The sequence below is a fragment of the Empidonax traillii genome, unplaced genomic scaffold (genome assembly GCF_003031625.1).
Source record: "Empidonax traillii isolate 1590-97213 ecotype Southwest subspecies unplaced genomic scaffold, ASM303162v1 scaffold222:size850627, whole genome shotgun sequence".
Taxonomy (NCBI): Eukaryota; Metazoa; Chordata; class Aves; order Passeriformes; family Tyrannidae; genus Empidonax; species Empidonax traillii.
Genome location: NW_020955415.1, coordinates 15,424 through 32,123, shown reverse-complemented (window position 1 = coordinate 32,123; position 16,700 = coordinate 15,424).

Below are 16,700 nucleotides of genomic sequence, written 5' to 3'. Positions count from 1 at the left end.
ATACATGTTGTCCCAGAAAAGGATTAGCTTGCAGAGAAGCAAAGTGACCAAGAGTAGAACTCTTTATGGTCCAGTTTTATAGCTGGATTGTTGGGTTTTAGTGATTTTTATTTTTTTGTTTGTTGTTTCTTGTTTGTTTCTTTTTTCTTTCTTTTCAACATGTTATGGGAATCCCAAATTTCCTATTTGATATAATATTCACCGTTGCTTTGTCTGCCTGACAGTGACTAGAGTAGTCTTTCTTCAAAGAATGAAATTGGAGGATGGGAATAGTGGATTCATCCACTGAGATAATTGAATAATGGGACATCCTCCTTTCAAGAGAAGAATTTTCACACAGACTGTCAGATTAGCCTATCTGCCTTCAAGTTGAGGGCCTGCTCACCTGGTAGTCTGTGCTACAGAAGTATTAATTTGCACTTAGGCTCTGCTGGGATGTGAACAGAGTGACTGCACTGATGGTAAAATGGTCTCAGTCAGTGTACAGGCTGTAATGGAGCCAAAACCTTGCTATAGGATTACTAGCCCTAAGACAGCACATTCAGAAGCGAATTATATTCTGCTGCTTTAATTTGGTCTAGGAGTCAGGTATGGCAGAACGGAGCTCTACCATTCATCACTAGTTTCACTGTCCCTTTGCATTTTTTTCTTTATTTTCTTCTGCAAATGGTATTACAGGCTTAAGCAGTACATGTAGTTCCATGTAGTAATTTATGAGGGTAATGGTGAAAGCAACAGCTGTGAGACACATCGTTTATTCATTATAGACTTCAGCATAGGTAATATGGAGCTCAGAGCAGCAGGGAGAACTCAGAAGGAATAATTGTAAACTATGGACCAGAAAACTGCAGGCTGTAAGGGCCTATGCAGCTGAACTCATGCTGTTGATCAGGACACCTTTCACAGACTTTGGGTTGTGTTGTAGCTTACTATTATGATTTCTCTTTGCTCTTTGAGAATTTAGCATCCACTTTCTCTAGTAACAGATTTTATACAGCTGGGTGAACCTAGGCTATACTATGGCCCCATATGTTTCTGAGGTCATTCTATCAAGCAGATGTGGAAAAAAAAATGAATTTAGATAGCGTAGATATGAAAATTAAAGGATTTTTTTCCAGCAGCTTTTAAATGCTTAAGAATGAAGAGGAGAAAGCAGAGACAGAGAACTTCTCTGCAGCCGTCTCCCTTTCCACTGATATCAGAAAAGATTTGTCCTTGAGACGGCATCCTGTTTTGGAACAAATATCATTACTTCAAGGTCATCTTGGTGCCAACTTGCTATTCAACTTAGCTGAAAAGGGTACCTTTTCTTTTTCTTTTTCATTTTTTTTAATATGTGTCTGTGTGGAGTATTTATCATAAAACATTTTTAGCTTCCTTCCTTGAAGCATATTTTAGCCCATGACTCAGGTGCTATAAACATTGGTACTTGTAGCAGAGCTCCTGCATTGTCTGCTGCACCAGCCTGGATTTAAATTGACTTAATGATGACTTGCTACTGTTGTGGGAAACCAATTGGCCCCTCTAGTTCAAAAGTGCAGAAACTAGGGAAAACAAGCAACAATGATGCAAATTCTTGCTATTCCCCTTTGACAGTACATTGTGATTTGGGAATGGTACTGCAGCTACTTTCCTTGAAAGAACGGTGCTCGGCTGGCCTGAGAGATGCTTTGCTTCACCCCTGCAGTAGTGGATGGGTCTCCTGAGAGGATCCATGCCCATCAGTGGGTAAGGAAATATGTGCAAATACAAAGATCTAGGAGACTTAGTGGTACGTGTTTCTTTCAGTTTATTTATCCTCTTCAGGGGATTTCTGTTCTCTACAGAACAAAAATTTCAGAGCCCCAGAAGGACTGTAAAGACAACTTAATCACAGACTGATGTTGAATTGGGCCTTTATAGTGCCTTGCTCCTCTCTCTTCTCTAGCACTTTCTGATACAGTGACCTGAAGGATAAGCTTAATCTGGATGATAAGGCATAATGCTTTGCTAGCTTATGGACCATGCTCATGGAGGAGAAACCATCAAAGGTTACTTACAATGCAGATTTGAGTGCTGACGTTGAGAGTTCCCTCAAATGCTGTCCTCACACAGGAGAGTAATTTGTTTTCTGAGGTGAAATTAGGGTGTGAAGAGAGGAATTGTGTTCATCTTGAAGAGTTAAAGGAGCCAAACCTTATCTTCCAGGCTTTCAGCTCTTGGGACATGACAAACAGCACCTTTTACTGTGGTTTGCCTTGCAGAGATGATCACGGAAAAGAGATGATGGCAGCTGCAGGAGGAAGTGGGGACTGTGATCGTTTGTGACCTCCGAGTAAGCTAAGTTTAGTAGCCATAGTACTGGTGTCCCAAACTTAGTAGTAATGCTTTTTTATAATAAAGTTTAGAGGTGGCATTTTGCTCCTGAACATCTGACAAAGTAACTTCATTAGAGTGTCTTCTTGTTGCCTGCTGATGCACTGCTGCTATGATATTACTTAACCATTTTGCCTCACAGAGCTGTTACTTGCTACAGGCAACTGTTCTCCTTAATGCCTAGGCTTTTGAATTATTACACTATTTTCAAGCTGGTTGACAGCATGTACAAGATTTTTTTTCTATACCTATGTTTCTTTGCCTGTTAGTTTGGTAGTCATCTTGTTGCCAAGGGGATGTCTTAACATTACAGTGCTTTGCTAGTGCATGATTCTCTGATTGATTCTTTGGGAAACTGCAAGCTCAACTTGCCATATCGTTTACACAACTAACAATCACAGTCTAAAAATAAACTGGCTTCCTGATAGATTGAGGTCACCCTTTAGAGTGTTTGTCTCTTTCCACCTGGATCAAAAGTGCTTGCAGATATGTTCCAAGTAAAAATTAATAGTAATTGAGAAACAAAATTTCCATTTCAGAGAAGCAGCTAGAATTACTAAAACAGACAGACAGAACTCATTAGCAAAATAAAAGGCCTTGACATATTCTGTCACAAGACAGTGAAGTTACTCTGCAGTGAGCTGTGCCAATGTGGGCTCAGTGGTGAGGGAGTGCTGCCAGTGCATTTGAAGGAGTTTGCTCCTTGCCAGGTGTGTTCAAGGAAGGGTTCTTCCTGGCAGATGCTCTTGCCCAGATGTATTGAATTTGTGCATTCTGCAGTCCCTAGTTTTATTATCTCTCTGACTGTTTAACCCCTTGTTTTTTCTGGCTGTGCTAAATCTGCAGGGCAAGATATTGTCTGTCTGCCACTGTTCTCTAGCAGAGGCCCTGAAGATAGATCATACTGGTAAAATCTAGTGGAACAAGGAATGAGTTTAGTCCAATTAATGAATTTAAACAAATGAGAGGGTTACTTTTGCTCTTTAATTTTTTTATTTCTGCTTAGTTCCCTGTTAACAGTTTAGTTAACTGACACAGGCTTAGGGGATATACAAACAGTGATCTAATGTTTGGCTACCACTAAGAGATCATGAAATATGGTGCAAGCTTATCTGAACCACCAAGAGAAAACATTTCTTTCTTACACTGTATATTTTCCATTCATAGAGACTCTATAGTAATAATAACAAGCTCTTTGGCTACTCTCATATTGTTTATTTTTCCTTTACTTGATAACAGCAACACTGTATAATGCAATGAACTCCTGATGATAAGCTGAGCGTGAATATTGTCCTTTCTCTTTGAATACTGCCTTGTGTTCTACATCTAACAGAAACTACAGAAATCAGTATTATTAAATAGTCTGAAAGTCAGCGTGAAGGAATGAAGTGCAGAGCAGACTGGTAATAAAGGCAAGACAGGCAGTAATGCAACAGCAGCAATAGCAAGGAACCTTTTATTCTGCATTGCCTAATGCCAAATACATCTTCTGTGCAAAGAGCTATAATGTCTGAGGCTTGTCAGAGTTTGCCACTCATAGTCACATCTTTACATGAATGAGATTTCCTTTTATTTTTATTTATTTATTTATTTATTTAATATTTAGTGCTGGATAAAATTTGGTTTTCTGCCTTTGATAGTTTCTGTTGTGGAGACTCTGCTGTAAGTGAGGAAGCTTAACTGATTGAGCAGGCTTTGGTCGTGATTTCAAATATTGAAGTTCTGGTTTTATTGAAAGTTTTACTATGTATGTAGGGCTGTTTAAAGTATTTGTGTATGTATAAAGATTTTATGGTTTGGAAAAACAAAATTACAGTAACACAATAAAAAATTGCAATAGAAAATGTTTCCTAACATTTTTAGAGGATGAACTATGTTTTGCTTTTATGACGTTCTAATAAGAAAGTGCTCTGTCTGAGGTGTGTAAGGCATCAATTATACAAAAATAAATAAATCTAAGTCATCATTTGAAAATAATTATGCAGTAATTGCTAACACATGCTATCTTCCATATCTCAGCAACATTAACTGGAAATTGAACATCGCTACCGATTAAGAACTTTAAAATGTACATAGGACTTGTACTCTATAAGCAACTCCTAGAAGAGTATAAATTACCATTTCCCAGAATTATTGTAGAGTGTGTCTTCACTGCATTATAGAATTACCACACTGGGCAGAAACTGCTTATTTGACCTTGGTCAGCTTGCTGCTACAATGCATTTGGGTACCAGATCAGGTGATCATGTGTTCAAGACCTGCTGTTAAAGCAGTTTGTTGCCATATAATGTGTTACCTCCTGTTTGAAGGTTGCAGCCCCAAGTCTGGTCTATTCCATTTCAGGAGCTTTTTTGATAGGACACTGGAGTGTCTCTGCTTCCTCTTGCCTGAAATCATATGCTGCACAAGTCAGTATTACTAGTCAAAACTTTTCTCATCAGTATTTAAAACTGGGCTTTTTGGGTAGGTAGAGAGGTATTATAGGCTTCTGATTGCACTGGCAAGGTTTTTGCTGACCATTTCTTTGTTGGGAAGTGGAGAAATGTAGCATGTGATAGATACGCCAATTTTGACTTACTTATCCCCTTACTTTTTGACTATAGGTTGATATAGAGTGTAGGGATAATAATGAATGTGCTGGAATTAGTATGATGTTTCCCAAGTTCCTTGCTGATGTTGCAGCAAACAAAGAAAGGTTCATGCAGCAGGCTTTAAATCTTTTCTAATGTCATGTTATAAAGGCTGTGTACTTTTCGATCTAGTTATGTGCTGTGACAATATTGTAGTTTTTACAGAATTTACCAAAACTATATGTTCATCCAGCAACTTGAGATATGCTGTGCAAAGTAATTGAAATAATATGAGATTTTAAGAATGTGCATCGAACGCTACACAGCAGTGCTAGATGGATAACCTTGTCCCTGATGCACTGTTTCAGCTGGACAGCTAATTCTTTGCTGTGAGATAGGCTAAAATTAATCAAAGAACCTAAAGTTTATTACATAGATGTGGTAACTTTTCAAAAAGACCCAAATAGTACCGCTGTGGAGCTTTTTGCATTTCATTGTGTGGCACCTGTTATGGTATTCTTAGTTGAACAATGTTGATATGAGTCAATGCAACAATTTTGTTCTACCTTTCCCTAGAGATCTGTCTTCTCCCAGTTTCTCTTTCCCTACCTAACTCTAGCTTTCCACTAGATGTTAAGTTCCAAGGAATGGTAATAAAATACTATATTCCAATGGACGTGAAAATAATGTCTAGAGTACTAGATGCCGCTGTTCTACCAGATCTCTTCTGATTTTGCTCTCAAACTGTGGTGCATCTGTTACATGGAAAATAAAACTTTTTTCCTCCTCAGAATTCTTTGCCCTATAACATCTCTTTTTTTCCATTAAACTAATTGAAAATCCAAATAGAATATAATCCCTCTGAAGATTTATTTTGAAGAATCTCAGACTACACTGTTATCTATTGTAACCAGACAATTTAAATTGCTCTAGAAGGCAATCAACGTGTGCAAGCATTGCAATGTGAACCATGTGTGATACTCTGACTCAAGTGGAAAAAAGAATTAATGTGAAATATAGCCTGGAATTTACAGTGGTTACTTCAAAATCTGCAGTTTTCTGCTAGACTTCATTTTTCAATTGCATGATTTTATAGGCATGTACACTGCAGATAATATAATGATATAATCTGTTCACAGCACCGTTTTTTAAATTCAGTCACACATGACTATATTCTTCATTTCCTGTAACTTCTATGCAATCTGAAGCATTTAATTTTGGTTATGGTTAGCTTTTCATTGGTGTATCTAAAGATGGAAAATGTGCATGTTTATCCACAGATGATTAAATTCATATACCAATTAAAAGTGTTGGTACATACTAACATAATTGTTTTTAATGATGCTTTTGCTAGTAATACATATTGAAAGTCTTGATAAAAGATATTCAACACTTAATGAATTAAAACTCTTAGAAAGGTGCTTACTGGAATTTGACATGCAAAAAAAGAGTTAAGAGTGGATTTTAATATTTTTCCTTTAGTTTCAAAGCAATTTCATATCTAAAGTGGCTTATTTAATCTAATTTCCAATATAATAATATAATGAATTTTGGCTACTGATGGGTATATCAGTATCCATCTTCTGTGATGTCTGACTTCTGACATCAGTGTCTTCAAAGGACACTTTACACTTTCTACATTATTAAGTTTTATTAACACTGGTAAAATCAAACACTACACAGACTCTCACAGGTAAAATTTTTATAATTCAGTCTCTGACTACAGTACAGAGACTGAAATTCCCATTGTAAAAGTAATGGATTTGAAGAAGAACATATCTTTTTCAGACATCTACATAAATATCTGATAAATATGTACACTTCTTGACGAATACATGTTCTTCTGTCCTTTGAATTCAGTTGGGCGATTGGATATGTAGAATTTCTGTGTTTAAAAATACTGCATTAAATTTGCTGCCAGATGTTTAATTTCTGCTTCATGTAGCAAGCAGTTCATGTATAACTAACAACACCTAAGGTAGACTGAAAACAAAGGAAGAGGGTAGAAAGATTGGAAAAACTATTATCACTCCTTTCAGTGTTATTATATTGAGTTTTGACCCTGTTAGAGCTTTTATAACCTGTATTGTATGTGCAGGAAAGCAGAAATAACTGGGGTTGGGACAGGGGGGAACCTGGGGTTGCTTGAACTACCGAAATCCAAATTTTGTCATCACTGAGATTAAAGCCAGCTCAGAACTCCTTAGCTGAACAAGTAAATGTCAAAGGTAGTAGTATGGAAAAGAGGATCTGTGAGGTCATGAGGGGGTGATGAATAGGGATTAGGGTGCAAGAAAAAACTTCAGGAAGGTGGAACTCTGGTAGTACAGAAGAGAACCCCTTTGCTGACACCACAGCCTCACCAGATCTAACAGTAGAATATGGCAGTCAGACCTAATCCGGTCTCTGGTCTCTCCATCCTTCCCTTTAGCTGACAAGAGACCTCCTCACTGACTGTTAACAACAGAGGTGCTTCAGTTAGAATAGATGACTTTGGGATTTAGTATGGCTGAGAGAACCGAATAACATCCCTTGGTACTGTCATCACAAAAAGCTGACAGTGTCCTGAATCTAGATCAGCACTGGAGAATATTTTCCATTTAGGATAAAAGTCAGCTGTTGGGAATCATACAGTTATTTGAATTTTCAAATTTGAATTTTGAATCTTTGGATTTTTCTTTCTGTTAAAAAATAGCACTGAAGGGAATCGAAAGAGCTATTTCAGAAACGCTTTTAGAATTTCTACTCTCTGTGAGATATAACCAAAGGGGTAAGCTGTACTGCTTGTACACCTGAAGAAAATAGAAGCAACTGGTGATTTGGAATGAGGAAGATCAATGCCAAAGAGAAGAATGACATGATAATGAATGATGTGTCTAAGTAGAAAGGCTCCAAACAGTAGAGGTACAAGCACCACATTGTTTTGTATGGCAAAAGCAAAGAGAGATGATAACTGATGTAAACTGGAAGTCACAGACTTCTAACTGACAGACACATTAGTGTGACAGACCATGGCAGATGAGGTTTGAGGTCCTCTGGAACCTCACCCAGGTCTCCTTGTTGCATTTTGACAGTACCTGAAGAGTTAAACTTTACATTACTGAACTCAAAGGGGTCACAGTTTGTAATATTTTAAAACACTTCCTGAAAATATGAGAAACCTAGAAAGATATGTAATCAATTTTATAAGGTAGATACTATGAACAAGATACAGGCTATAAAAATTCGTATAATATTGCATAGTGAAAGGGTTCCAGTATCTATAGGGAAATTAAACAGTCCTGATTTCTCAAATATTATTCTGAACTGGTGTTTTTGAGAAGGCAGTAGCACTTCTAGGATGATCCCTGTACCTACATCTAGCTCTTAGTGATGTCTCTACATCTCTTTCTGGGACTCCTTGAACATTCAAAGGAAGGACAGAAAATGGCTCATTTGCAAACCTATGCAGAAATTTCTCTGTGGGAGCTGAATAAAATTCTTATTTTCAATGCCACTTTTGAAACAAATGAAGATTCAACCCAGACCCTGCACTGCTAGAAAAAAGTGGGAAACATCGTAAAGACCAGAGCAAATAGCAGTTGATGACCAAATAAATGTGAAAGTATGTTTATTTTTCTGAGTAACAATGTATCATTGCAGTTACATAATTAAATTTTTTTTTGTTTTTGTTCTTTTTGTAACTTTTGAGGTTAATGTAATAGATTATTCTTTGAAGAGGCTTCTGCAGATCAAGTTGGCACATTCTAGTGTTCCACTTCTCTGCTGCAGAATTCAGGGAGCAGAAGTCTGCTGAGGAAACAGACTAATTATTGTGTGGGTGATTTGTATTTAATATATTTCACTGACTTTTACCATGAACAAAGAAGGCTACTAAGGAACACACTTCAGTATGAGTAACTTCTTGAAAGTAGGTCAGCCAAGTTTACATTTCGTGCTTTGACTCAGGCAGCAAACAAGTGCAATGCTCTCTTGGTAGAGACACAAATGCTAAGCCACTTCAGTCTTCTTTTTAGGGACTTACATAGAACTGTGACCACTTTTTTGGACGTGCATTCTTTGTATTCCTATGTAAATAATCTTTTTTCTGATGCTTTTTACAAAAGAAATTCTAATGGAGACCTTTTAAAAAACTCGTAGTAACAAAATAATATGAATTGCATATGTAATGAATAGCTTATTCAGGGCCATTCAGACTTCCAGTTACACTGACATGATCATTTTTCAGTTTCTGATTCCCACTTTGCTTGTATTCACTTTTTATTTTGATTGATTTTTTTTTGTTTCCAAACTGCTGTTAGCATCCTGATTACTGTATTTGAATGTCTTTTTCATCAAGGAAGCTGAGTAAAATTGGTTTACATTGATTCTTCCGTCCTTCTTCTCTCAGTGGTATCTTGTCCTTTGTTTGTCACTATGTCAATCACAGGTTCATTTTACGTTGTATTGAAACTATTTATTTACAATAAGCCATCAGCAGCAATTAAAGCTGTGAGTGAACTTTTGGGAACTTTTGTATTGATATGGGATTGGAAATACAAAATGAAGACCAAATGGAGGCAACTTCAGCATGAGAGCTGCTTATTCAGTCAAATAGCTTATAGGGACCAGCTGCCAACATCTTATAACTTTGACTATGCTCACAACAATGAACTTGCTGTTTTCTTACATCTCTGATCAAAATGCTGAATTCAAAGACCATTGAATTTTGGGCAAATAAAGGCCTAAGTCTAATTTATGTCTCTGAAAGTTATCTCTTTCTGTGAATAGGCTACTAGTAAAATGCAAATGTTTAAAAATATCTGTTTAAAAAAAAAAAACTATTCAAATGCTTTGGACTCCCTTAAAGAATTTATAGCAGAAGTTATGGATAAAGGAGAAAGCTAATATATTATAACTGGTTTTTCTAATGAAATTGACAAGCTACATGCCTGAAAATCAAAGAGCCTAAATTTCTATGCTACAAGAGACAATTTTCTTACAAGGAGCTTCTGAAAAGCTGTAAAACTATGAAATATTCGCTTTTATTTGAATCTTTCAAGAATATGTTCTGGGATCTGCAGTTCTTAACATCTTAGTAACTAGTTTGTGTAGTAGTGGAACATCAAAATTTGCTGATGGCACCAAGTGATTTAGAATCTTAAAGCCTGAGTGAAGAGACTCACAGAAGCACCTGCTGATACCAAAGAACAAAATAAAAGCCGAAGTTTGATCCAGTTAAATTTAAAACAAAGTGGATGGAGAAACTATCTAAATCCTGAGTGCTCTGTGCTGACCTCTGGGGGAATCTGTTTTGATGCCTGTGAATTGGATCTTGGGCCAGAAACAGGCTACAAAAGTATAACTTCACTACTTCTCAGGGAGGTCTGGGAAAAAGCAAACAGTGCTAGTAGACTTAGAAGTCAGAATACAAAAAGGTTCTATAAATCCGTGACTTTTTCTACTTATGAAGTACTTTTTGAAAATATATTTCATGTTGTCTAGTTCAAAACCATCTGTTATGGCTGGAAAAGAAAGAGGGAAACAATGACTAGATATCTCCATCCTGGAGAGAGATGACACAAGGTCATAAAGGTATAAGCACTGTGAAGATGATCTGGGAACTCTCCAGAGTCTTACTCACTAGAGGAGTTAGGGAACATTAAGTGAGCTTGACAGGCATGGTAATACTTCACCAAGTGAGCAAGAACTCTGCCAAACTCCTTACCAGGGGACACTGTAGATATCATTTTATGCCACAAGTTTGATTAAGGTAATCCATGGAACAGAATCCATCTTGGCAGTTAAATTCAAAGAAAGTAGTACTATTTTAGAAAGTTTTTGTGCCTGAAAGCACTCGAGGCTGGAAGATGGTTCTGGAGGAGTGTGATATGCTTTTTCTTCCTTCAGTGTCTTCCCCAGATATCTGCAGTTCATCCTAGTCAATCATAGGGCCCTTGGGCCTCACCTGGTATATTTGTAAGCAGAGGTGAATAGCAAAAGTTATTTCTTTGTTTAAAGATTTGAATTTTTGTAGCTTTCATTTTATTTGGTGATATAGCAGGACAACACAGTCTTTGCCAGGATGCCTTACTCTCATAAGCAAAACCTGTCTGTCAACTATAGTGTACTTTAGCAGATCGAGATGCCTCAGGAAAAGTGAAGCACATGAAGAGGCACAAGACTTTTTTCCAGTGGTCTTTATATCTTCAAAAAATAATGTTTTCCTTTAAAAGAAAAAAAAATGGAGTAAGAACAATTGTTTTCCTATGTATTTTACAGATGTTTCCCAGAAGATTCTTTTAAAGTACTCTATCCATTCATGTTTTTGGGTCGAAGAAATTTAGTTTTGTTTTGTTTTCAAGGATTTTGGGAAGCGAGGAGAGAAGAGTGATAAGTTAGTGTTATGAACCTGGTGTTCTGGCTCCTAAATTTCTTTTTCTGCTTCACTAGTCTGAAAAGCTGTTGATAGCAAAGGGAACTCAAGGAGATTGTGGAACAGAAGGAAATACCATGTGAAGCAACGTGAAATCTCTGTGTAAAGAGCAATCTCTTCGTTCTTCTGGAGATAGCTCACATGGATAATCTGCATTAGTACTGTAACCTATTGACTGAAAAAAAGCAGCTGGCTTATTTGAAAGTGCAAACATCCCACGTAATGCTTATTATGTTTTGTCCTGTTTAGGCTAATTTTACTTCCCTCCTGTGTGCTGTCATATGGAAGGGGAATAACGGATGACTGGGAATGAAGTGGTGGCTTGGACCTCTATGTGAACTGGAAAAAATGGGAATACATGTAATTTTGAGTATATAACACTGGTTATCCACACACAAATGAGCAGTAAATGAATAGCCTACCCTAATAATAACTTATAGGAATGAGTAGCTCTTCAGAGGGCATGTGTTTTACTTTTTATTCCACTGAGGAAAACCAGAAAGCCCTTATGGCAGTTACAAATACTTAAATAAAGCAAGGATGAAAAAATGCTTTATTTTTTTCTATAATTTTCAAATACTTTTGTTTTTTGTCAGCAGATATGTCTAAAAGTGAAATCTTCAGTGTTTTAATTAGTGCAATATTAGTAGTTCTGTAGAAAATAGGGTTTATGGCTGCTTGTCGATATAGGTTGCAAGAAAATGAAAATTTCTAAGAAATGGCAAAATCAGCTTACATTCAAATCAGGACCTGCTACATTAGTGGCTCTTCACAAGATCCACAGTCTGATTAAATTTTCTGGAATGTCCTTACTATGAGAGAGAAGATAAAAGGCAAAGGGCCAGGATCTCTGGTCTACATCTGCCTGCAGGGAAGTCAGTGTAATAACTACTCCATGTGAATTCACAGTAAATACACAGAGAATCAAGTTCAGATTTGGAGTGAGTTGGTGTTAACTCACCTAAATACTCTATCTAATGTGTAGCCTATCCAATAAATCATTTGTTGCACAAGGACTCTCTGCTTTCTTCTGCTGGGGAGCAGTGACTTTGTCCTCTAGAAGTTTACATAAATTGGCCAGGCCTGGGGGGAGAATTGGCTTGTAAAACCTTCTCAATTTAATTATACCTCCTACTGGAATGTATTATAGTTCTTTTACGGATCTTGTACAACCAAAAAGCAGGATGTTTAAATCGCTTAAGTCAGTTCAAATTAGTTACTAACAAACTGTTACATTTCCATGTGACAGAAGGGGAAAAATGTAATCTTCAAAAAACATATTCTTTAACATAAAGTGCACTAACATAAAATGCATAGAATATATTAGTAAAATACCTTATATGAATACAGGGCTAATATATGGCTTGGAGTTTGTCTGGAATAAAAATCCAGAAATGTGTTTCTGTGTTAAAATTAGATGGTGACAATTACAAGGTGTTTGTTACCTACCTGTCAGGTCACAACCTCTAAAGTGTGTCTCCCACCCATGTCTGTTTAAACTGGTCCTGGTTTTAAGTGTCCTTTCTGCATTCCCTTGGTCTTCTACCCAGTAGTTCACCCTGCTGATAGCCTGCTGAAACATCTGCTTTCTGAGTTTCCAGGAATTATTGATTAGATACTTTCCAATGATTTTCAACCGTCAGAGAAAATCATGAACATACATCTATCTCAGTGACAGATTTGTTAAAACCGATTTTCAGTTGATTACGAGATGAGTATCCAGATGTTCTGATGATGAGTGACTTGGGAGCACTTATCTACAGCTTATATTTCACCACATTAGTATTACTCATGTGTTACTTCACACACACTACAAATGCACAGCTCATTAATGCTAGTATGTTTTGCTCTAGGGCTCAATAATTTCAAATCCATTTCAGTTCTGAACCACCAAGCCAGATCCTGTGTTTTGCATTCAATTCATGAACCTGGTAGAAATCTGGGACTATTTCTTTTCTGTCAAGTAGTCAGTAGCCACTTGCTGTCAAATATAAATTATTTAACAAAGGAAGAAAATAAAGATCCCAAACTCTGGCAAAGTCCCTATTATCCAAGGAATGATAAAAATGTCTAAGTCTTTATGATAGACTTCTGATTCTGAGTAAGGAACACTCTTGTTACCTCTAATGATTTAAATCCCTCTTTAGTAAGAAAGTACTTTCATTTATATCGCTTTCTTTAAAGGGTGTTATGTAGAACAACATCCTTGAGTGTTGTGGGGCTAAAGCCAGCTAAAGAATGGAATGGAGGAAACGCTTATTTTTGGCCAGTGTCAGGTAAACTACAGTGATGGTTATCCAACATCTCAGAAACTTATTCTCATCAGGACTGATAGCACCAAATTCAGTGTGCAGAGATACATCCCAGTGAATCTATGTTCTCAAAATACACTTTCTTGTCACTAAGTTACACCAGTGCTAACCTCACTTATTCCTTAGATGTGTATCTACAATTTGAGAACAAATAAGCTATGAGGTTATTTGCCTTCTGCCACTGTATTTTAGACAGATCTAGTTAACTTTTTCTGAATCTACTTTAAAAAGGTTGCTTATTTAATCAGTCCAATGAACATTAAAAAATTATTTTAGAAATAAACTGCTAGTTCAGTCTAGGGAGTCATCCAGTGTCATAACATCAATGTGAAATAAATAAAAAAAAATACTTTCTTCAATGTTTTCCTTTCCCCGGAAAGAAAAAATGTGAAGAAATTGCCTTGAAGTACCAGCACAATGTTAAATAGCCAGGGGTTAGATTACTCAGGGTAACTTTTCATTGTAGAATATAATGATATAATTTAATTTATCCTCTCTCATTTTTTCCCCTTTATTTTCTCCACTGTAGATTATAGATTTATTAAAAAAGCATTGAGATTTTTGTGTGGAATATCTTCCAGATACAGATTATTCTTTTAGAACACTTTTTTTTTTCCCCAAAAACCTTAGAAAGAGTAAGAGAGAATTTTTATATTATCCTTACTTGGTCCAATATCTTTGTTAGTGTTTTTCATACACTTCTAATGTATTGCTGCCCTTTAGAAATAAAAGAGACTCCAATTAACATGTTATGTGTCTGCATTTGAGAGCTACTTTTGTATTTCTGTATATTTGTATTATATGTGATCTCTTTATGAAAGTCAGCACAAACTGTCCAATTTTTTGGAAACTTTGAGTGTATTTAAGTAGTGGTAGGGTACCAACATACTAAAATGTACGTAAATTTCACAGTAGAAAATGCTTTGTCAGACATCATTGTAAGGAAAGTTGTGCTTTTAAAGGAGACAAAAATGCAACCCTTAACTGGTCAAAGTTAGTACCACAGCCTGGTTTGTAATGGGTTTGTGTTCTGCTTTCCAGAGTGGCAAATTGACACAGCCTCCTATTTGATTTGCAAAGGATGGGGGACCTTGTTGCTCCCATGGGTTAAGTGCCTGTTGGTGGCAACCCATAGGCAGGGGGTAGCATCTTTCTTGATTCACAAAACAAGTATTGTCTTATCCTTAGTCCAGGAAGTAATTTGCATGACTTTCCCCTATCCAGGATGAATCCTTTTTTTTTTTTTTGTAATTTGATGGATTTTAATGTTATTTCTAGCACTGATTAACACACAATGCAATCGCCTAAGTTAGTTTTGTAAGAAACCAGACTCTCCCCATCCCACCTCTCAAAATGTATGATCTAAATGACATGACAAAACATCTTCAATGTAAAACAATGATTCTCTCTTTTACTGTAGCTTAAGTTTTAAAATTACAAGATGATGTTTTTTAATTTAAGATGTGCATTTCAATATTCATATCATTTCTTTTATGTTGTTTATCAAGTATTTCAAAAATTGTGAAATATTCTAATAACTTTTTCACCCTGTTCTTTTGTGTGATAGATTTCTTATTTTACTATAATTTATAGAACTGATACACTGATGAAAGTGGAATGTTAAAAGACATGAAAAAAATGAAAGGATTTATAAAATGTTAATTTTATAACTCAGTCTTTTGCAGAAAAATAAGCCTAGTTCTTTACTCATTCCTTGCAACTGTGAAGGTTCACCATGAATTATTACAATATGTGTCAGATATATTTTCATCTAACAAAAGAAAAAGGGACCTGCCATACTGAACATTATGTTTTAAGAAATAAAAAAGTGGAGGTTTTTTTTTTTTTTTTTTAATAGTGCAAAGAAGCAAAAAATATCATAAGCCCAGTTTTAAGGGAGGGAAAAAAATGACTTTGTGAGATAACTTAACAACATTCAAAGGAATATTGGCCTTCTAGTATGATGCAAGTTTCCAGGATTGTCTCTGAAGTTGTCTTTGTCAGTATACTTCCATATGATGGAAAATGTCTCTTATGCTTGTGTTCTCATCTGGAAAGGAAGTACCATGACGGTAGAGGGAAGTGTGGGCATTAGGAGTGTACAGCTGTCAGTTGGGGGCTGAGGGGGGTAACAGTCTCTGCTCAACAGAACAAATTTTAAAAAAGTTTTTTACATTATTCTGTAGCCAAAATAATGCACTGTAGCAGCATATGTGTTATGCTGACATTAATGCAGCTGCAAAGTGAGCTAGATTTAAACTCAGAAGTAAGAATGAGGAGAAGAGTTCTTTCGTGTTGATTTACGATAGGAATTTTTTACAGTGAGAACAATCTCTGGAATAACCTCCCCAGGGATGTGATAGAGTCCCCTTTGCTGGAGGTTTTCAAGATACTATCAAGCAGATACTAGATAATTTCATCTAAGCACACTTTTCTGCAGAAGGTTGACTAGGTGATCTTTCGAGGTCCATTCCAACCTGCACTGTTTTATGATTCTCCATCACAACTTTGCTGGTTAATTTGGTGGTACTGGTGACTGTGCCAAAAGTGTGAGAAGTAGTTCTGGAAAAAAAACCAACAAAACAACAAGGAGTGTTATTTGCAGTAGTTGATAGGATGTGTTTGTTCTGTGTCTCTATCAAAGTCTGGCTATATCCCCCAGACTTAGTCTATAGGTAGGCAGAAAAAGAAAAGTGTACTAGCACTCTACTTAGACTAATGTTCTTCTCAAAAAATAATATATAAATGAACCTATGTAAACAACGTATAAACATAGAGTTATCCTGACTTAATCAACTGCCAGTTGAGGGAAAGTAACTAATCACATGCATGGTTTTAGCCCCTGGTAAATGCAGGTAAAAAGCTCAACTTCAGTTTAAGTAAATTTATTTTATTTCACTTCATATTTATGATAGGTTGTATGTGTTCCTGGCTCACTATCATCTGTCATCTGATGCACGGTAATTTGTTCATAGATGACAATACATTCACATGATTAAAATCAATCTTTATTGTTTAATATATTGTTTTTTATCACTTAAGTGTCTG